Source organism: Elephas maximus, chromosome 3, assembly GCF_024166365.1.
Source record: "Elephas maximus indicus isolate mEleMax1 chromosome 3, mEleMax1 primary haplotype, whole genome shotgun sequence".
In the NCBI taxonomy this organism is placed as follows: domain Eukaryota; kingdom Metazoa; phylum Chordata; class Mammalia; order Proboscidea; family Elephantidae; genus Elephas; species Elephas maximus.
The window spans coordinates 7,396,520-7,418,748 of NC_064821.1; the positions used below are offsets into that span (position 1 = coordinate 7,396,520).

The following is a 22,229-nucleotide window of genomic DNA, read 5'->3' on the forward strand; positions in this document are numbered from 1 at the left end:
GAAAGGCTGGTGGTTCGAGTCCATCCAGGGGTACCTCAGAAGAAAGGCCTGGCAATCTGGTTCCGAAAAACCAGCCATGGAAAGCGCTATGAGCACGGTTCTATTCTGACACTCCTGGGGACGCCGTGAGTCGGAGTCGGCTCTACGGCAACTGCTTTGCTGAGGGTGCGAGCTAGGCGCGTCCTGAGCCGGGGTCGGCAGAGCCAGCCCAGGGCCCGGGAGGTGCCCAGCCGCTGCCTATCTGCGGAGATAATTAACCAGTAAATGTTGAGTCAGCACTGACCCGCCCATCGAGAGCTCACAAGACGCTGATACCCAGGTGCCTAAACAAGTCACAACACAGGCCTGTCGTGCAGTCACAGGGCAGTGCAGGGTCATGGTGACAGCGGGAGGGGCTCTGGTCTCGGCTCTGGCGTCTGCCGTGCTGCAACTTCACAAGAACCCAACGTCTCTCCGCCTCAGCTTCCTCAACTCTAACACGGAGTGACTGTGGCCTGCTGAGACTCGAGGGCGGGAACGTTTTAGAAACTATCAGGCAGTCTATGCACATGCTCGGCTCTTAACCAAAAGGCTGCTGGTTCAAACCCACCCAGCAGCTGTGTAGCAGAAAGACCTGGCGATCTGCTCCCATAAAGACGACAGCCTAGGAAACCCTATGGGGCAGTTCTGCCCGGGCACCCGGGTCACTGTGAGTCAGAATGGACTTGACCACACCCAACAACAAGGAGAAGTGAAGCTCTGATGCACGCTATGACGTGGGCGAACCTTGGAAACGTCACGCTCAGTGAGAAGGCCAGACACAAAGACACACACCGTCCGATCCCGCTTACGTGAAGTATCTGTTGTTGGTAGGTGCCACTGAGTCGGTTCCGGCTCCCAGCAACCCTCTGCACGACAGAACGGAACACTGCCCGGTCCTGCGCCCCTCTCACAATCGCTGCTGTGTTTGAGCCCACTGTGGGAGCCACTGGGTCAACCCGTCTCACTGGGGATCGTTCTCTTTTTCGCTGACCCTCTACTTTACCAAGCATGATGCTCTTCTCCGGGGACTGGTCCCTCCCAATAACACGTCCAAAGTACGTGAGACGAAATCTTGCTTCCAAGGAACATTCTGGCTGTACTTCTTCCAAGGCAGATTTGTTCGTGTGTCTGGTGGTCCATCATGGCATAGTCAACATTCTCCGCCAACGCCATTATTAAAGTGCATCAGTTCTTCAGCCCTCCTTACTCACTGCCCAGCTTTCACATGCCTCTGAGGTGACTGAAAACACCATGGCCTGGGTCAGGCGCACCCCAGTCCCCAGTGACAGCTTTGCTCTTTAACACTTTAAAGAGGTCTTCTGCAGCAGATTTGCCCAATGCAACGTGCCTTTTGATTGCCTGACCGCTGCTTCCGTGGGCATTGATTATGGATTATGTCAAATGAAATCCTCGACAACTTCAATTTTTTCTCCATTTATCACAGTGTTGCTCATTGGCCCAATCATAGGGCTTTTTGTTTTCTTTGTTTCAGTGTAGTCCACACTGCAGGCTCCTCTAACCTGTAATCTAGAGTAGGCAAATGCGCAGAGCCCAGAGTTTGTTAGTGGCGACCAGGAGAGAGTGGGACATGGGGAGTCACAGCTGAAGGGGGACAGAGCTTGCCTGGGGTGATGGAAGGCACGTGGAAGTGGACAGTGGGGATGGTTGCACAGCATGGGTATAATTCATGTCACTGAATTGTATGCATGAAAACAGTTATAAACACTTTACCATAAAAAACTGAAAACACAAAAATCAACCACTCCACACACTGGCCTGTCACTCGCTGTGTGATATGAGTTCTAAGGAAAGATGGGGTGACAGGGGATGCTGAGGGGCTTCACGTCTTCCCTGTGACCGGCGTGCAGTCCCGTCTGAGGCCTCTGTGGGATCCGTTTCAGAAGGAGAGGAAGAACATATGCAGACAGCACTGAGGCGGTGTGCTTGTCTACTAACCAAAAGGTTGGAGGTTCTAGTCCAGCTAGAGGCACCTCAGAATAAAGGCCTGGCAATCCAATTCTGAAAACTCAGCCATTAAAAAGCCTATGGAGAGCAGTTCTACTCTGCACACATGGGGTCACCGTGAGCCGGAGCTGACTCTATAGCACCTGGTGACGACATCAGGCCCATCTGGCTTACCCCGCAATGTCTCTCCAGCTCAGGGTCTACAAACATCCTTCATCCATCTGCAGAGTCCCCTTTGGGCACGTAAGGCCCCACTTTCACAGGCCCCAGGACTGGGATGCGCACACCTTCAGAGGGACCACCGTTCTGCCGACCACAGGAACTATGTAATGCTTCCAGACAACATGGCCACATGCCAGGTGCTTTCTGCAAGACTAAAACTGAAAACCCAGAGACCTGAGGAACCTGCAGCCTGGAGAGGAAGCCTGGGAGGAGGCCAAGGGCAGAAACAAAGCTGTCCATGCCGACACTGCCTTAGGTACCCCCCGGCCCAACTGGCCCCCATGGTGGCTGGTGGAGCCCCCTCTGTGGTTCCCATCTCCCCCAGGCCACACAGGGCATCTTCCATGCCTGGGATCTCCCTCCCAACCCACGCTGTGAGCACCCAGGCCTCTGGGCAGCCCCAGTACAATGGGGCCAAGCTGAAACATCACACTTTACACTCGTTCTTTAGCACATGACACCCTGTGGTTTTATATCCAAGACTTCTGGCCATGCAAATTAAGTACTTTTTTTTTGCTTTCCCAGGCTGGCACCACTGAAAACCTAGATGCTTACACACCAAGCAAGGTCTAGAGGATCTCTCAGACACGTGCCCATGGCGGCATCTATAAGACTTCACGTAGCAGCGTTGGGGACAGTGAACGCTTGGCAATGTCCTGCACACGCGGTGAGAGGAGAATGAACACAAGTACTGTGGAGCCCCTGGGGGTGCAAACGGGGAATGCGCATGACTGCTAACTGAAAGGCTGGAGGTTCGGGTCCCCCCAGAGGCACCTCAGAAGAACGGTCCGGCGATCCACTTCTGAAAACTCAGCCATTGAAAACCCTGTGGAGCACAGTTCTACTCTGATATGCGTGGGGTTGCCATGAGTTGGAATCAACTCGAAGGCAACTGGTTTACAGTTCAAGAGAAAACTACACAGCTGTGGAGATGAACTACAGCTGCGTGTATTATGTGAGCGAAACTCTCAAATCATACAGAGTAAAAACATGCAGGTTACAAAAAACAACTGATGCCACTGACGTGGTGTAAGTTTACGACACATGGCTGTTTCAGCGACACACTTGCCTGAGGCAACGGTTCACAGAAATGAATGCACCAGCGTCACCTTCAAGGCCACGGCGGGCTGGCAGCTTCAACCCTCACTCTGTCAGTCATGTTCTATTTCTCCAGCTGGGCGGTGGGCACGTGGTGACCTGCCAGCCACCCACTCCTTATACCTCTCTCTACGCCTGTTGTTGCTGTGTGCCGTCAAGTTGATTCTAACCCCATCTGACAGAGCAGGACCGACTCATAGGGTTTTCTAGACTATAATCTTTACGAGAGCAGACTGACAGGTCTTTTCTTCCGCGGAGCTGCTATGTGGGTTCAAATTGCTGACCTCCCAATTAGCAGCTGAGTGCTTAACCATTGTGCCACCAGGGCTCCTTCTATCCACCTGAAACAGTCTGTGGTACATGTTTAGCAAGATGCCCGAATGAGGGCTGTGCCTGCCAACGCCTTCCTGGCACCGGTTGACTCACGAGCCTAGGGAGTGTTCTCAACGAGCTAGACGGAATCTCATTCTGGAAGCAGGTCAACGTCCCAACGAGCTGGGCAGGCTCTGGGACTCCAGGAACAGAAAGCCCCTCATGCCCGCTCCCCTCAACAAGCACCTTCCCGCCAGGTTCCAAACACACCTGGGTCCCTGCAGCTTCACACTGAGGAGCCCACCCATCAGAGGTGCGGCCGGGCTCTATGGACAGGAGGGGCGTGCTCCTGCCTTTGGCTGGCCCTGTGTGGAGCTAGCAGGCATGGGGTGTTCCAGGACACAGGGGAGGCCTGGGGAGGAGGGGCACATAGAGGGAATGCTCAGCCACCCTGGAGCCCTGCTGGAGAGAAGAGGTGCCCTAGCTGCGTCCAGAGCCTGGGGGACACGCAGGCGATTTCAGAGCTGTGGAATTAGGATGTGAAAGCTGGGGGAGAAAAATGGCCCACACTGCCCATCCCAGGGGCCTCTGTGCTGCCCTGGGTGGTGAGTATCACACACACATTCGCTGGTCCTCACAGAGACACTCTGTCAGGTCCCAAGGGCTGTGCCTCTTCAGCAGCTCAAAGATCCCCAGCAGGTGAAATGCTGGCTCGACCAGAGAAAGCAAGAAGCAAGACACTAATTCATACGGTACCCCTACCACCCCCCCAAATAACAGCAGGGGCCGTGGTGGTTCTGTGGTGGAATTCTTGCCTTTCATGTGGGAGGCCCAGACTCCATTCGTGGCCGATGCGCCTCACACGCAGCCATTACCCATCTGTCAGCGGGAGCCTGCGTGTCGCTGTAATGCTGAACAGATTTCGGTGGAGCTTCCAGAATCAGACAGACTGGGAAGAAAGGCCTGGTGACTGACTTCTGAAAATCAGCCCATGAAAGCTCTATGGCTCACAACAGTCCGATCCACAGCTGATCATGGGGCTGGCGCAGGACCAGGCAGTGTTTCTTTCTGTCGTGCATAGGGTCCCATGAGTCGGGGACCAACTGGACGGCAGCTAAGAGCAACAACGCAATAGCAGGGATGCCTGGCCGTGAAGAAAAGGTGAGCCCACGGTCCTCAGAAAAGGTGAGGGCAGTGCTCAGCTGGGCGGGGGCTCAGGTTAGGAAACTATCCCAGTTTCGTCGGCCACCCTCTCCAAGCCACACAGGCTGCCTATCCTGTCTCCAACAACTAAGACTCTGATGAGCAGGGACTGCTTGGCTGACGGGCGCCTGCCGGTCTGAGTCAGCTGTGGGGCCTCGGCTCAGCAACGTGGGACGGAGATGAGGGATCCTTTGGTCCCCCCATGTTTTATAAATCCCAGGGATGGTGGGTGGGGGGGCTCCCTAAGAACAAGAGCCTGTCTTAGGCCCATTCGGGGGCTGAGGACCAGACAGCAGAAAAATCATCTACCAAATGGACTAAGGTTTATTGGAGAGAGACGCTGAAACGATCGGCCAAGGTCACCCCTGGGGACTCCCTGAGAACATTAACTCCGCCAATCACTGCCATGCTTTCCCCAGACACTCAGATTTGGCTGTTGCCAAAGTGACCCACATCCAAAAGCTCACGCTTCTCAGTGGGCCCAGATGCCTTGACTAAGGTGGCAGGATGTCCTGACTCTATGCGAGCCTATGCGCGGCAGCCGTGGGGACTGAGACTTTCTAGGTAACGGCTTATGTGGGGCCGTGTATTGCCAAGTGTGGGAGGAAGGTGGCCCACGGTGGAGTTACACGAATCCCACGGTGAGAAGAGGACCCACTCTGCAATTCTTGTTCAATACTTCTCACTCTGGTGAGGGGAAAACTCGCACGTGGGTTTTGTATATCTGCGTGGGTGTTATTTTGTTGTCATCGTTGAGAATATACTCAGAGGACATACACCAATTCAATCATTTCTACATGCACAATTCAGTGGCACTGATTATATTTTCAAGTTCTGCAGTCATTCTCACCCCCCTTTTTTGAGTTGCTCCTCCCCCACTAGCATAAACTCACTGTCCCCTAAGCCTCCTATCTGACCTTTCGCATTGCTGTTGTCAATTTGATCACATATAGATAATTCTTTAAAAGACCACAATGCTCCAGGCAGACATTCTTTACTGATTAAGCTAAACTATTGCTTAACCAGAGTTAGAAAACCAAAAGGGAATAACAGGCTCGGCATTTCTCAAGCTGAAAGAACTGAAGAAAATATTCAAGCCTTGAGTTGCAACAGTGAAGGATTCTATGGGCAAAATATGCAATGACGCAGGAAACTTCAAAGGACAACGGAAGGAATACACAGAGTCACTGTACCAAAAAGAACTGGTTGATATTCAACCATTTCAGGAGGGAGCACATGATCAGGAACCGATGGTACCGGAGGATGAAGTCCAAGCTGCTCTGAAGGCACCGGCGAACAACGAGGCTCCAGGAATAGATGGAATACCAATTCAGATGTTTCAACAAACAGACATGATGCTGCAAGCACTCACTCGTCTATGCCAGGAAATTGGGAAGGCAGCTACCTGGTCAACCGATTGGAAGAGATTCGTATTTATGCCTGTTCCCAAGAAAGGCAATCCAACCGAATGTGGAAATTATCAAACAATACCATTAATATCACACACAAGTAAAATTTTGCTGAAGATCATTCAAAAACTGTCACAGCAGTACACAGGGAACTGCCAAAAGCTCAAGCCAGATTCAGAAGAGGACATGCATATGACTGCTGATGTCAGATGGATCCTGGCTGAAAGCAGAGAATAGCAGAAGGACGTTTACCTGTGTTTTATTGACTATGTAAAGGCATTCAACTGTGTGGATCGTAACAGACCGTGGATAACACTGCAAAGAATGGGAATTTCAGAACACTTAACTGTGCTCATGAGGAACCTGTACATAGACCAAGAGGCAGTTGTTTGAGCAGAACAAGGGGGATACGAAGTGGTTTAAAATCAGGAAAGGTGTGCCGTGGGGTTGTATCCTTTCACCATATTTATTCAATCTGTATACTGAGCAAATAATCTGAGAAGCTGGATGACATGAAGAACGGGGCATCAGGATTGGAAGAAGACCCATTAACAGCCTGTGATATGCAAATGACACTACCTTGCTTGCTAAAAGCAAAAAGGACTTGACGTATTTACTGATGAAAATCAGACTACAGCGTTCAGTATGGATTACACCTCAACATAAAGAAAATAAAAATTCTCACAACTGGACCAGTAAGCAACACCATGATAAATGGAGAAAATACTGAAGTTGTCATTTTACTTAGATCCACAATCAACACCCATAGAAGTAGCAGTCAAGAAATCAAACGACTTTTGCGTTGGATAAATCTGCTACAAAAGACCTCTTTAAAGTGTTGAAAGGCAAAGATGTCACCTTGTGGACTAAGGTGCCCTGACCCAAGCGACAGTGTTTTCAATCGCCTCGTGTGTGTGAATAAGGAAGACCAAAGAAGAATTGATGCCCTCGAATTATGGTGTTGGCACTGCCAGAAGAATGAACAAATTTGTCTTGGAAGAAGTAGAGCCAGAATGTTCCTTAGAAGCAAGGATGGCAAGACTACATCTCATGTACTTTGGATATGTTATCAGGAGGGATCAGTCCCTGGAAAAGACATCGTGTTAAGTGTTGTGGATTGAATTGTGTCCCCCAAAAATGTATGTCAACCTGGCTCAGTCATGATACCCAGTATTGTGTGATTGTCCGCAATTTTGTCATCTGATGTGATTTTCCCGTGCGTTGTAAACCCTACCTCTGTGGTGTTAATGAGGGCGGATTAGAGGCAGTTATAGTAACGAGGTGGAACTCAGTCCACAAGATCAGGTTGTGTTTTATACCAATCTCTTTTGAGATATAAAAAGAGACGCAAGCAGAGAGACAGGGGTACCTCATACCACCACAAGACAAGAGCCAGGAAAACCGTGTGTCCTTTGGACCCAGGGTCCCTGCGTTATGAAGCTCCTCTACCGGGAGAGACTGGTGACAAGGACCTGCCCCCAGAGCCAGCAGAGACAGAACTTCTTCCCCTGGAGCTGGCACCCTGAATTTGGACTTCTAGCCTCCTAGACTGTGAGAGAATAAATTTCTCTTTGTTAAAGCCATCCACTTGGGGTATTTCTGTTACAGCAGCACTAGATGACTGAGACTCTTAGTAGAGGGTCAGCGAAAAAGAGGAAGACCCTCAAGGAGATGGAGTGACACACTGGCTGCAACAATGGGCTCAAACATAGCAAGGATTGTGAAGATGGTGTGGGACCAGGTAGTGTTTCATTCTATTGTATATCAGGTCGCTGTGAGTTGAAACTTACTCGATGGCACCTAACAACAAACAATATTGTTTGGAAGAAGACTTCAGGGGATATTTTTGGTTGAAGGTTTAAAGTTTAAAGATGATCTCAGGGCAAAATAGTTCCAGGGGTTCATCCAGCCTCAATGATCTACAAAGTGTCTTCCATGAGAATCTGAAATTCTGTCCCACATTCCCTCCTCATAGCCCCCATCAGGATGATTCTACAGAATCTTCGATAGAGATGTGCAGTAACGGTAGGCACAGGGTTTGTGCTTTTAACAAGAGAGAGCGGTCATCAGGCCTGGAGGTACAGGATGTAGGAAGAGCTGCTCCCATTATTTTGTTTTCAATTATATTTTTATTTCGTTTTTAGTTATAATTACTTGTAGCAAGAAATAACACTGAGATTCGTTTTTAAAGAAACTTAAGTTTTAAGAAGTAAGTCGATTTGAAGGAAACAAAATCAAATTAATTAGCTGTGTAGGTACCAGCTGGCAGAGTAGAACTGCGCTCCATAGAGTTTTCTATGGCTGTGTTTTCAGTAGATTGCCAGGCCTTTCTTCCAAGGCACCTCTGGGTGGACTTGAACTGTCAACTCTACAGTTAGCAGCGACAGTGTTAACCACCTGCACCAGAACTGTATGGGCTGTCGGCGGCAAAGCCTGAGTGTTTGCTCACAGTGTTTACAAGGGCCCACTGTGTGCCAGGCAGTGTTCTAGGTGCTGCTGTAGGCAGAGGGTGGCATGGTGAGTTGGAGCCACAGTGTGGAGCTCCCTGGAGGCCAGGGTGCAGGCAGGGAAGCAGCCTAAGCACAGAACGAGAAGGGAAGGGAGGAGGCTTGTATCAGGGGCATGAAACTCAAGAACCTGAATCTGGGGTACCCGTGGGGCAGTTTGTTGCTGTTAGGGGCCATCGAGTCAGTTCCGACTCATAGAGACCCTATGTACCACAGTTTAGGGTGCTGAGTGTCAGGGCTAGTTAAGTCGGTTTGGAAGACAAGTGCAAAAAGGGGTGGCTGGCACCTGGAGGCAGCTGAGACCTGAGAGGGGGATGGCCCAGACAGGAATGGGAAGTCCACAGAGGGAGCCAAAGGGGACCAGCAGCTGAGGGAGGAGCTGTTGGGCAGAGGGAAGATATCAGTGGAGTCAAAACAGCCCCTTGGCGAGGAAGGCACGAGGGGGAAGACAGGGTGGAGGAGCAGGTGGGGGGTTGAAGACAGTCGAGTCTAAGCAGAGTTCTGGGGAGCAGGTTTCTGGAGGCCAGAGATGGCCCACTTTGGGCCAATGAACCCTAGTCAAGCCGGGTCTGGGTCATGGAGGGCTGCCCAGGACTTACTGGGCCCTCTCTGGCCAAGCCAAGCACAGGTCACCTTGGCTGGCATTCCCGAGCCAATGGAACAATCTCTGAGCTTTGCATTTCTTAAACCAGTAGGACCTGTTCCTGGCCCAGCCTTGAAAGGCCTGGGGAGCCCCATGGCCTCCCTGGTGCCCTGCCCAGGGCCACCATGGGGGACACTGCAGGGACATTCAGCTCTGTCACTAGACAGTTCTAGGCCCACTCCAAGGAGGAGCCCCCACTCAGCCTTCTTAGGGCGCATGTAAATGGCTCCTTCAGTGAAGCATGGGCCGGCAGGACCCAGGCCCCCCTGCCCCGACGGGGTCAGGCACAAGCAGGTCCTTAAGCGGCTTCTGCAGGGTGGGAAGAAAGGCACTTTTGATGCAAGGACATGCTTGGCAAGTGGTGTCTGGGTGGGAGCCCGCTGAGCTGGGAGGTCGGAGGGTGGGGAAATCCTTTCTGAAGGGTGATCTCAGGAGACGCCAAGGATAAAGGAAGCTCTAGGCAGAGCTGTGAAGAACAAACAGGATGTGGACAGAGAGAATGTGGCCAGGGCAGGGAAGGAAGGAGAGGGCCAGAGTACCACCACGAAGGCAGGACGGTACAGCACGGCTGGGCAGGGCCCCAGCAGACCAGGTGGACGGTTGAGGAAGCGTGGAAGATAATTTACTTTCATGTGGGAACCGGGCTGGGGCTGCTGGAGTCCTAACGCCCAGTCAGAGCTGAACCCCACCAGTCTGTGTTAGTTCCCCACCCATCTGTTCTTAGTTGGAACAAAGTGCTGCAAGCTGGGGGGCTTAAATAGGCATTTACTCTCTCGCAGCCCTGGAGGCCAGAAGTCCAGGATCAAGATGTCAGCAGGGCTGTTCTTTCTGAAGGTTCTAGGGAATGATCCTCCTTTGTCCCTTCCAGCTTCTGGTGGCCCCAGGTATTCCTTGGCTTGTGGTTATAGCACTCCAATCCCTGCCTCCATCGTCTGCATCCAAATTTCCCTCCTGGTGGCACGGTGGTTAAGAACTTGGCTGCTAAACACAAGGTCGACAGTTTGAATCCACCAGCCTCTCCTTGGGAACTCTGTGGGGCAGTTCTACTCTGTCTTATAGGGTCGCCAGGAGTTGGAATTGACTCAGCGGCAACAGGTTTGGTTTTATTTTGTCGGTTTTATAAGAACATCAGTCATATTGGATTAGGGCCCACCCTGCTCATCTGAACAGTATGACCTCATCTTAAGTTAACCAACGACATCTGTAAAGGCCCTACTTCCAAGTAACAACAGAAAAGCCTGGTGGATTCGAACTAAGGTCTCTTCTTAACATTCACAGGTACCGCGTGGGCACAAACTTTGGGGAACACTATTCAACTCAGTGCAGCACCCCAGCTCTGCTTCCTAGGGGATGTGCTCCCAGCAATGCTTCCTGCTCTGCTTGCCTGCAACCCACTCACGCAGCCATTGTTGGAGCATGTAGGGGGGTGCCTGTCTGTCCATCTGTGTGTCTATCAGACAATTCTGACTGAGTTCTTGGGACATGCCAGGGACCAGGCTTGACACTGGGGCTATACCAGGCAAGGGAAATACCCAGTCCCTGCCCACAAAAAGTCGTCCCTCGGTAGTCCAAATGGTTCATGCATTCAGCCGCTAACTCAAAGGTTGGAGGTTTGAGTCTACCCAACTGTGCCTCAGAAGAAACGCCTGGCGATCTACTTCCCGAAGATCACCCACTGAAAACCCTATGGAGCGCAGTTCTACTCTGACACACGCGGGGTTGCCATGAGTAGGAGTTAACTCAATAGCAACTATTTTGGGGGGGTAGCCCCGCAAAGAGCTTATAATCTAGTGACAAGGACAACTGAATAGTCACCCAAATCAACGTAAAATAGCTACAGGGAAGGTTCTGTGCAGGGATCCTTGGGACTCTGGCACAAAGGTCTGACCACAGGGGCCCAGGAAGACCTCCCTGCAGAGGGCTCAGGAGCCACAGGGCAGGAGACCTTGTGTCCACCAGGAGGAGTGGGATGTTCAGCGTGCGGGCATCTAATATCGTTATGATGTTAAATCGTCCCTGGGCCTGCCAGCCCCTGCACAGGTGGTCGGTGGCCAGGGAAGTGAAGGGACTGCTTCCCATGCCACGTGTAGCGCCTGCTGGGGCCCGGACTGCATGTGTGTGGACGTGCAGAGGCCACAGGAGCGCCCAGCCCACAGCTGGCGATGGTGCGGGGCTGAGCCGGGGCCTCTGGAGGAAGTCCTACGTGGAGTTCCTGCTGTGGTCGGGAAGTCTCCTCGTGACCCCGCTCTCACGGCCAAGTCAGGTTTTTCTAAAGTAAGCCAGAGGAGCCCTCTGAGGGGCAGGGTTCATGGAGCCCTAGTTACTGCTTAACAGGAAATGAAGAGAAACGTAACCAAACTGCAACACTCAGGAAAAGAGGTTGCCAAGTCCACCCCTGTGAAAGGCCTGAGAAAGAGAGGGAGACCAGCTGCTGCTGGGTCCCACACATTCTTCCATCCAGCTTTCCTGGGACAGCTTTGAGTAAGAACCAGCAAAGACCACCCCTTCTACTTCCCAGCACACATGAAAGGCCACTGGGGGCAGAGAGCACAAAAGCAGGGAGAGAGGCTTCTGGGCCTGCTGAGCTCCTGGCTGCAGGCAGAAAGGCCCATGGCCTGAAACACTTCAGCATGAAGTCCTCCCCAGAGCTTCGCAGGAGTCTCTGGCTGGTGCAAACAGTGAACTTCCTCAGCTGCTAACCTAAAGGCTGGAGGTGCGAGTCCACTCAGATGTGCCTCAGAATAAAGGCCCGATGACCTCCTTCTGAAAAATTAACCACTGAAAACCCTACAGAGCACAGTTCTACTCTGACACACACGGGGTCACCGTGAGTGGGAGCTGACTGACAGCAACTGATAAAGCTGGGGATGGCTGTGGCTCGGTGGTAGAATTCTCACCTCCACGCGGGAGACCCGGGTTTGATTCCCAGCCAATGCACTTCATACGCAGCTACCACCCATCTGCCAGTGGAGGCTTCCGCGCTGTGAGAATTTCGAACAGGTTTCAGCGGTGCTTCCCGGCTAAGCCAGACTAGGAAGAAAGGCCCGGTGATCTACTTCTAAAAGCCAGCCATGAAGACCCTATGGATCACAACAGTTGAAACCAAAACCGATCATGGGAATGGCACAGGACCAGGGCAGCATTCTGTTCGGCTGTGCACGGGATCACCAGGAGCCAGGGCCAACTGGGTGGAAACTGACAACAACACAGCTTAGAAACACTCCACCCACTTTGGCAACAGGAAACACAGAAAACGTTTCATCTCCCTCCTTCCACTCCCCCAGCCTCAGGCAGGGCCAACACTGCAGTTGCTTCTGAAATCCTACCACCGAGGTTGGCTGCAGCCTCAAGTTGAAACTAAGTATCCCCAGGTAGAGAGTTTCAAAATGCTGGCAACAACTTGAAGGTTGCTAAGACAGGACTGGGAGCCAAACTGTGCCTTTACGTCCCTGGTCAGAAAGGCTCAGGGCACATAGCAAGAGGTGAGCAGGGGCTGCACTGGTCCGGGCCTGGAAGCTTTTCCTCTGAGGCACTAGCTCGGGCCCCCAAGGCAACACAGATTCAAATGCTGGTTTCACTAAGGGAAGGCAGGGTGGATAGCCTGGCCGGTGGTGGATGAATACACACAACTATCTTCTCCGTTTACTTCCTCAGTCTTCCATAGGTCTGGGATCTCAAAAATGGAACAGCCCCAAATTTCTAAAACTGAACAGAGATGGCGGGAAACACTTCCCCCCAGAGGCCGTTATTAAGTAGCCTGTAAAATATAATTAAGGACAGCACTGCTTTGGGTTGAAACACACCCAGCTAAGCAGGGTGATTAGCTTCCAGAGCTCGACCCTGGTCTTTAATAAACACAAGAAGGTTCTGAGTCAGAGGTGACTTTCGGCTCTCTGCTTTATTTACACCGCCTCGTTTATCACTGTGGTGGAGCCCACGCTGCTGTGATGCTGGAAGCTAGCCACAAGTATTTCAAATACCAGCAGGGTTACCCATGGTGGACAGGTTTCAGCAGAGCTTCCAGACTAAGACTGGGAAGAAAGGCCTGGTGAACAACATCCAAAAACCAGCCAATGAAAACCCTACAGATCACAACAGAATATTCACAATACAGTGCTGGAAGATGAGTCCCCAAAATTGGAAGGCACTCAAAATACACAGTGGCCTCAAAAATGGACTGGAACATACCAGCGATCGTGAAGATGGCACAGGACTGGGCAATGTTTCGCTCTGTTGTACGTGGGGTTGCCATGAGTTGCGGCCGATTCCACATTTATAGTTGGAGAATACGAAGGCTCTCTGCCCTGGTTTGCTAATAACAAGAGCATACAGGATGCTGTGTGGTGACAAGGTTCCTCCGTGATTACTAAGCCGGTACTACGAAGGACGTCAGGCTAGCCTTGCTGGACAGACAGGCCCAGGGAGGGGTAGGGTGTGATGAGGCCCCACATCCCTCTGCGAAGGCACTCTCAGACTTCTGTGCTTCCTGGTCCAGCCAGCACACAGCTCCTGACTGGAAGCACCTGGCTGGCTACCCTGCACAACTGGCTGACGACTGGCAGTGGGGTGAGCAGGCCCTGCCTGTCACTGATTCCGCAGGATGCAGACATCCACAGAATCCCCACTTCTGGTTTCTGCTTCACAGAACGAAGTCAGCAAATGTCACTCGTTATTGGACTCAAGTCCTCATGGCTTCCTGTAAGGAAGGACGTAACCCGGATCCCAAGGCACGTGGCCAGTCCATGACAAAACCCCTTCCTATGTCCGATGCCAGTGGCCTGCAAAGGAAAAGGTGCTTTCGGAGGTTAGCCTGCAGCTGCTGAACTCCCCGGCCCTCGTGCTTAGAACCTGCCTTTGCAACGCTGGGTCGGACCCCTCTCCCCAGACCACGCTCACCAGCCTCAGCATTGGCCCTTCTTCCCAAGGCACTGGCTCCACATTTTTATTCACCCAGAAAGAAATGGTTAAAAGTTTTACATGTTGTAACTTTTTGTTGCTGAGAACATGTACAGTAGAAGGTAGGCCAACTGGACCGTTTCTGCATGTACAATTCAGTGACACTGACTACATCCTTCAAGCTGGGCAACCATTCTCACCCTTTTTCTGAATGGTTCCTCCCCCACTAACGTAAACTCACCGCCCCTAAGCTTTCTACCTGACCAGTCCCGTTGCTGTGGTCAGTTTGATTCCATATAGACAGTTCTTTAAAAGAGCACAATTGTCCACGCAGACAGTTTCTACCAGTTAAGCTAAACTATACACTTTCGTATTTTAACTTCATCCCACCTTTACTGTTTAGCAAACTGAGCACTCGCTAAACAAAATTGTAATTCCACGAAACGGGTTAAAAAGTAGGTCAGAGGAGGCGGTACGGGTTAAAAAGTAGGTCAGAGGAGGCGGTACCTGGGGACGTGGCGTGTGTTTCAGAAGGGCCAGCCCAAACCTTTCTAATAGGTTCAGGGTGCTGGGTCCCCCACGACACAGCCAGACTCCCGTGCTGCCCTCCCCTACCCTGCAACCTTTCCCATGAAGTCTGTCCCTTCCTCCTAAGCACAAACCCCATGCTCAGAGGGCATTCAGGAGTCCCCAGGTGGTGCAGACAGTCAGCATGCTAGGCTGCTAACCCAAAGGTTGGAGGTTTGAGTCTACCCAGAGGTGCCTCAGAAGAAAGACCTGGCGATCTACTTCCGAAAAATCAGCCGCTGAAAACTGTAGGGAGCACAGCTCTACCCTGACACACACCGGGTCGTCATGGGGCGGGGTCAACTCCATGGCAACCAGAGCAGTTTAGGGAGCACTCCCTGAATTTCAAAGCTAAGTGACAACGCGGGGCATGAATTTGCCTCCTGGCTTAGACCAATCCGATCTTTCAGTTCAAAACCCTCTCCCTCCTCTCAGGCAAAAAAGGTCGGGCCGGAATTCCTGGCAGCTGCCAGCTGTACCCCTAGTTACACGCTCAAATCTCTACATGGCTCTGCCACAAGAATGATCAGGAAACCAGTCTGCAGCTGAGGTCTCTCTCTCTCTCTCACACACACACACACACACACACACAGAGCAGCGAACCTGCAAGCCTGGGTCTCATTAGTGGGGTTCCTTTTCACGCTCCTTGGCTCTCCCCAGGAATGCCCAGAAAGCTGCCCTCTAATTCCAGATATGCCACAGACAACAGCCAGCTGTTAACAGCGTGCACAGCACAGAGGGGGACAGCGGGGATCAGAGCCCTGGAGAGAAGACGGATGGCAACTTACTTCTTTTATGTCTTCCTCAATAACGGATTCTTCAACTTCAACTGCGGCCCCGGCCTCAGACTTTTAGCCCCTCAACCAGTGGGGAACCGGTTCATAACAGGGGAAGCACAAACTCACAGCCGCCGCCCAAGCCAAAGCTGACTATGAACATGACCTGAAAGGGTTTCACAGGTGACTTAACGTGGACGTGGCTAAAGCTGTTACCAGCACCACCAATGAGAGACTGTTGCTACAAGTTGCTGCTCAGTTGATTCCGACTCACGATGGCCCCATGTGTGCAGAGTAGACCTGTTCCATGCGGTTTTCCAGGCCATGACCTCTTGGAAGCAGATCACCAGGCTTGTCTTCTAAGGCACCTCTGGGTAGGTTTGAACCGCCAGCCTTTCGGCTAACAGTTGAGTGCTTAACTGTGCCAACCCGAAAGCCAATGAGAGATTAAAAAAAAAAAAAACCCTCTGCCGTCGAGTTGACTCCAACTCATAGTGACCCTATAGGACAGAATGGAATTGCCCCATACCAGCCCCTGGAGAAAGACATTATGCCTGGTAAAGTAGAGAGTCTGTGAAAAAGAGGAAGACCCTCAACAAGATGGACTGACATAGTGGCTGCGACAACGGGCTCAAACACAGCAACAACTGTGAAGTCGGCGCAGGACTGGGCAGTGTCTCGTTCTGTTGTACACAGGGTCACTCGACAGCTGACTCGACAGCACCTAACAACAATCTTTACAGAAGCGACTGCCGCAACTTTCTCCGGTGGAGCGGTTGGTGGGTTTGAACCCCCGACCCTTTGGTTGGCAGATGGTGCTTAACCACTGTACTACCAGGGCTCCTTAATGAAAGATTAAAGACTTCTACGAATATCACAACCTCAATTCTTGAATGATGATGGGTGAACAACGTGATCAACGTATTTACTGTCAATGAACTATGTAAAGATTCTTGAAACGCCAACTGTTATGTTACCTGTCTATTTACCACAAACACACACACACACACACACACACACGCATATATATCATGGCCTCACCTGCTGGAAACAAGTTTATCTTTTCCAGCTCTGTCACTTCCATCTGGCTTCTATTGCTCAATTTCGCAACAACACTGTAATAAAGCTTTTGAAACCAAGAACCTGTTTTAAAGCAGGGTTTCTCAACCCGAGCACTACTGACATTTGAGGCCAGGTAATTCTTTATTGGAGGGTGTCGAGCAGCATCCCTGACCTCCAACCGCTGGATGCTAGTATCTCGCCCCCGGCTGTGAAAACAACCTGTCTCTAGACGTCGTAAAATGTACCCGGAGGGGCAGAATCGCCCCTGGCTGAGAAGCACGGATGGAAGCTCAAAAATCCTACCTACCAAAGGACACTCTGAGCTTTTCCTAAGGACTCGGGAACGAAGGAGTCTGGCTGTCGAGTCTTACGGAAGTATTCGACTGTGTAGAGGAGCCCTGCTGGCGTAGTGCTTATTTACTACCGCTAACCAAAAGGTCGGCAGTTCGAACCCACCAGCCGCGCTGCGCAAGAAAGACGTGGCTATGAGTTGGGATCAACTCGACAGGAGCAGGTTTGGTTTTCTGTTTTTTTGCGTCTGTGTATAGAAAACTAGGAAAATCGGGCCGCTACTGCATGAATGGCCCATCAGGGTATGAGTGTGTGTGCGTGTACGTACATATATACGTATACACATACATACCCACATACGCATCTGTGGATAGACTGTAAAACCTGTGGAAACCGGAACCTGTGTAAGGTGGAAACCTGTGAGAGAAGGAAAACCCAACTATCTTCCACTAAAACGAGTGACATAAAAGTGGTAAGACCGCACCCCGTCAAAGGCGAGACCTGGAAAAACAAGGCAGTCCCGCTGAGTCCCGGCTCTCACAGGTTTCACTATATATATATTTATATGCATAAAGTTATCTTTACTTTTTTCAAAGCTTTTTTTTTTTAAAACTTTTCTCAAACTTTACAGCAGGCTCTCTCCCCCTCAGCACTGCTGACGTGGGGGCTGGATCCTTCTCTAGGGCGGGGCCATCCTGTGCACCATAGGGTATTTAGCAGCATCCCTTGTCTCCACCCACCTGTTGCCAATAGCAACTCCCCCCCCCCCAAGTCGTGACAACCACAAATGTCCTCAGACATCTCCAGTGTCCCCTGGGGGACAGAATCTCCCCCACTGAGAACCACTGATATGGAACATATTGCCAGTTCACACAGCGAGAACTATCAGTTATTACATTAAGGACAGACGTCTCTCCCCTATCCTCAGGCACAGAAGAAGATGAAAGTGGCGGTAGTTACTAAGACTGAGAAAAGAAACACACGAATACATGGCCACATACCGATAACCAATCAACATGGTAGAGAGCTAGAGGAAGCCAGTGCAGAAAAGTGAACTGAACTGAATGTGGGCTGGGGCTCCTGAAAGCACAACTCAACACAGAACTGAGCTGGAGGCAAGAAGACAACTCTTGGGGACGGATGTGGCCATCGCAGCAAATCTCTGGGACTGGGCCTCAGGGTGTTGAGATAATAAATTGACCCTTATACTGTGCTTTCCAGGTTTCAAAGCACTTTTCACAAATTTGAATGCAGGTCGTCTTGCTTCCCCGAGAGAGAAGGTTTTCGTGGCTGGCCTGAGAGGCCTGGCTAGTCCCTCTGGCAGGTGTCTACTGGAGATGGTACCGGCCACCACCATGGGTACTGGGGTCCTAATATCTTGGGGGAGGGAGGAGAGGAGGACATCCAGAGACCTGTTTATGCAAAGAAAAAAGGTCCCTCAGGAATTCTCCCAGGACCTGTCGGGGCATCTTCCCTGCAGGAGGGATTATATTAGGGCCCAAGCTTGTTGTTAGGTGCCATTGAGTGGATTTCAACTCACAGCAATCCCATATAACAGAGCAGAACTGAGCCCTGGTGGTGCACTGGTTAAGCACTCAGCTGCTAATCGAAAGGTTGGTGGTTCAAACGCACCAGCCGCTGTGGGAGAAAGATGTGGCAGCCTGCTGCCATAAAGTTTACAACCTTGGAAACCCTATGGGGCAGCTTTACTCTGTCCCATGGGGTTGCTGAGTTGGAATTGATTTGATAGCAATGGGCTTTTGGTTTTAATCTTTAGGGCTGCAAACCACCGGGTTGCTGCGTGGGTTCAAACCACCAACTTTCAGTTAGCAGCTGAGTTCTTAACCGTTTGTGCCAGCAGGGCTGCTTAGGGCCCAAGCTGGTAAGCAGTATTCCAGGCGCCTCTGTCAGGCACGTGGGGGACTGACGCCTGCTGGACAAGGTTTAATCCAGGGCCAGGTCACTGCATTTCATCCTCCTGGGGCAAAAGGGTAGGAGTAGCTCGTCTGGCAACACTCCCAAAACTCCTCTGGATGAAGTCTCTCTTCCCCCAGAATTTTGCCACCATCTGGGAGTCTAGAAACACACCCTGCGACAATCACTGAGGTCATTACTTGCTTCTTCAAGGGGCAAAAGAGACCAGCTGTTTGCTGCTGGGGCCTCATTTTTCTTCAGGAGTCCCTGGGTGCTGCAAACAGTTAATGCTGGAGGTTCAGGTCCACCCTAAGATGCCTCAGAGGAAAGGCCTGGAGATCGACTCCCTAAAAACCTGCCACTGAAAACCCCGTGGAAGAAGGAGACCCAGGGACCAGAGGAGGGGCTGGACCGCAGGTCTGACCCCGTGGAAGAAGGAGAGCCGGGGACCAGAGGAGGGGCTGGACCGCAGGTCTGACCCCGTGGAAGAAGGAGAGCCGGGGACCAGAGGAGGGGCTGGACCGCAGGTCTGACCCCGTGGAAGAAGGAGACCCGGGGACCAGAGGAGGAGCTGGACTGCAGGTCTGACCCCGTGGAAGAAGGAGACCCAGGGACCAGAGGAGGAGCTGGACCACAGGTCTGACCCCTCCACCAACTGCTGCCTCCTCGGCCGCAAGACCAGAAGAACCAGACGGCGTGCAACCACCGTCACTGAACGTTTGGTTCAAGGCATCGATCAACTAATCCCAATCAAAAGGGGGGAAAATGAGGAACAGGATTGCAAATTCTCACAGATGCCAGACTTACTGTACCTTCTGAGACGAGAGGAACCCCTGAATCTACCGTTCAGCGGAAATTTTCAAACTATGAACTGAAATTATCCCCTAAAATCATCTTTCAACAAACATTTAGCTAACTCAGCAGAGCATGTTCACCACGAGCACTGCGTTCTTTTAGAGAATTATCTATATGATATCCAACTGTCCACGCTAAAGCACAGATGAGAAGTTGAGGGGAGAGCGAGTCTAAGTCAGTGATGGCGAGACAAACAACATGGGCAGAGACAGCGAGAAAGGAGAGGGGATGAACGTAACGAGTGTTACTGAACTATACACGCAGAAACTAAGGAACAGGCCTAAGTTCTGTGGGGCATATTTTCACCAAAATAAAAATTAAAAAACAGAACAAAAACCGTATGGAACACAGTTCTACTCTGACATACGTGGAGCCGTGAGTCAGAATCAACTCCAGAGCAAATGCTTCTTATGTTCCTTCATTTTTCTTCCTTCTGACGACTCCAAGTTGTGGATGGTGCTCAGACAATTCCTAGGATCATCGCTTATCCCTCCCTGGAGTCCATCCACACAAACTCCACACCTAGGACTCTTAACCCGGGATGCACGGAACAACAGGCTTCAAGAGAGCTAGGGACCCTCTGAAATTAATAAACAAAATCTTGCATTTGCCCAGTTTCCTACCCACAGCTTTCATCAGATCCGTAAACAACGGGGCTTGGACTTTCCGAAAATATATATATTGTCTGTCAGGTATAAAATGCATATAATCTTGGATTCAGCGTTCTACTTCTGGGAATTTATTCTATATATCCAATCCTACCCACAAACAAAGACACTCACTGGCTATTCAGTATAGTGTTGTTTGGGGCAGAAAAGTACTGAAAATAATCTAAATGTCCACGAACAGATAACAAGGTAAATAAACCATAGAGGAGCCCTGGTTGTTCAATGGTTAAACGCTTGGCCGCTAATTGAAAGGCTGGTGGTTCTAACTCGCTCAGCTGCTCCACCGGAGAAAGACCTAGGGATCTACTCCCATAAAGATTCCAAAAACAAACTCACTGCTGTCAAGTTGATTCCGACTCATAGTGACCCTACAGGACAGAGTAGAACTGCCCCATAGGGTTTCCACAGCTGTGATCTTTACGGAAGCAGACTGCCACATCTTTCTTCCGCGGAGCAGCTGGTGGTTCCAACTAGACTTTTCACTGGCAGCCGAGCACTTAACCACTGTGCCACCAGGCTCTTGGATAGAGATTATAGCCAAGAAAATCCTATGGGGCAGTTCTACTCCATCACACAGGGTCGCTGCGAGTGAGAATCAACTTGACAGCACCCAACAAGAAGAACAATGACATACTCCATGGGATGGAATACTACATATACCTGTTAGAAAGATCCGAGAAGCTCTAGGGGGTTAGTGCAATCATTCTGGCAAGGAGGAAGAAAGAAAGGGAAGGTGATTCTGTCCCACTCTTCGCAGGACACTAGCAATGTCTGGAGACATATGTGGTTGTCGTGACTGGAAGTAATGCTACAGGCATCAACTGGGTGGAGGCCAGGATGCTGCTCAACACCCTAAAGTACACAGGATGGCCCCACCCCAGAGAAGGATAGGGCCTCACATGTCAATAGTGCTGAGGCTAATAAACCCGGCTCTAGTGCAATCTCCAAGCCACATTTAAGGAAAAACACAAGGTATACAAGAACATATAGAATGGTGGCACAACGGTTAAGCACTCGGTTGCTAAGGGAAAGGTCGGTGGTTTGAACTCGCCTGAGAGGCTCTGCGGGAGAAAGACCTGGCGATCTGCTCCCACAAAGATTACAACCTAGGAAACCCTACCATGCAGTTCTACTCTGTCACGTGGGGTCACTATGAGGCGAACCTTGATTCCATGGCACCTAACAACCATTGTGTGTGCCTTTTAAAATAAAGGTACACACACATCTTTGGAAGGAGACAAAAGAAATGGGTAACACAGTCCTTGTCCCTGGGGAGACGGACAGGATGCCTGAGGGATAGGGAGGGAGCCTAACTTCAGTCGAAATCGACTTCGTGGCACCTAACAACAACCAGAGCCATTGTGTGTGCCTTTTAAAGTAACGGTGCAGACACATCTTTGGAAGGAGATGTAAGAAACCCGTGACAGTCCTTGTCTCTGGGGAGAGGGATCAGAGGGACGGGCTGGGAGTCTAACTTTACCCTTTCCGGTTTGGACCAGCTCGGCCACAAGGATTTTTTAAAAATTGCTTTAGATACAGATTTTCCCTGCCCCCCGGGCTATCTGGCAAGAGTAGGTTCCGGTGTCGACAGCCTCCAAGCACAGTGCTTCCCCTTCTCCGCGCCCCCCCACCCCAACTTCACAGGGGAGAGGTGCCCGTCCCTGGGCAACTGTGGGTGCAGCTCTGCTCCGTCTCTGCTCACCCTTCTCGAGGACACTGGAGCCCCCATGGCGGGCAGGGCCTGCGCCCCCTCGCAGCCCCCCGCTCCTCCGGGGCGCCCCCACCCTGCGGGGGACACGTGCCAAGGCCGCCACCTCGGC

General features: G+C 51.3%; 1 protein-coding gene across 2 annotated transcripts in view; it reads right to left on the minus strand.

The window, feature by feature from the left end:
* The window catches only part of SH3GL1 (SH3 domain containing GRB2 like 1, endophilin A2), a 46,149-nt gene that overhangs the window by 23,581 nt on the left and 339 nt on the right, over nucleotides 1-22,229 (minus strand). The window contains exon 1 of one of the 2 annotated variants that reach the window (XM_049876443.1): nucleotides 12,278-22,024. The exons of the other annotated variant lie outside the window; for it this stretch is intronic. The gene's annotated coding sequence lies outside the window, so the exon portion shown is untranslated. Of the gene's footprint in view, nucleotides 1-12,277; nucleotides 22,025-22,229 lie in introns of those variants that run through there. 2 annotated transcript variants of the gene reach the window in all.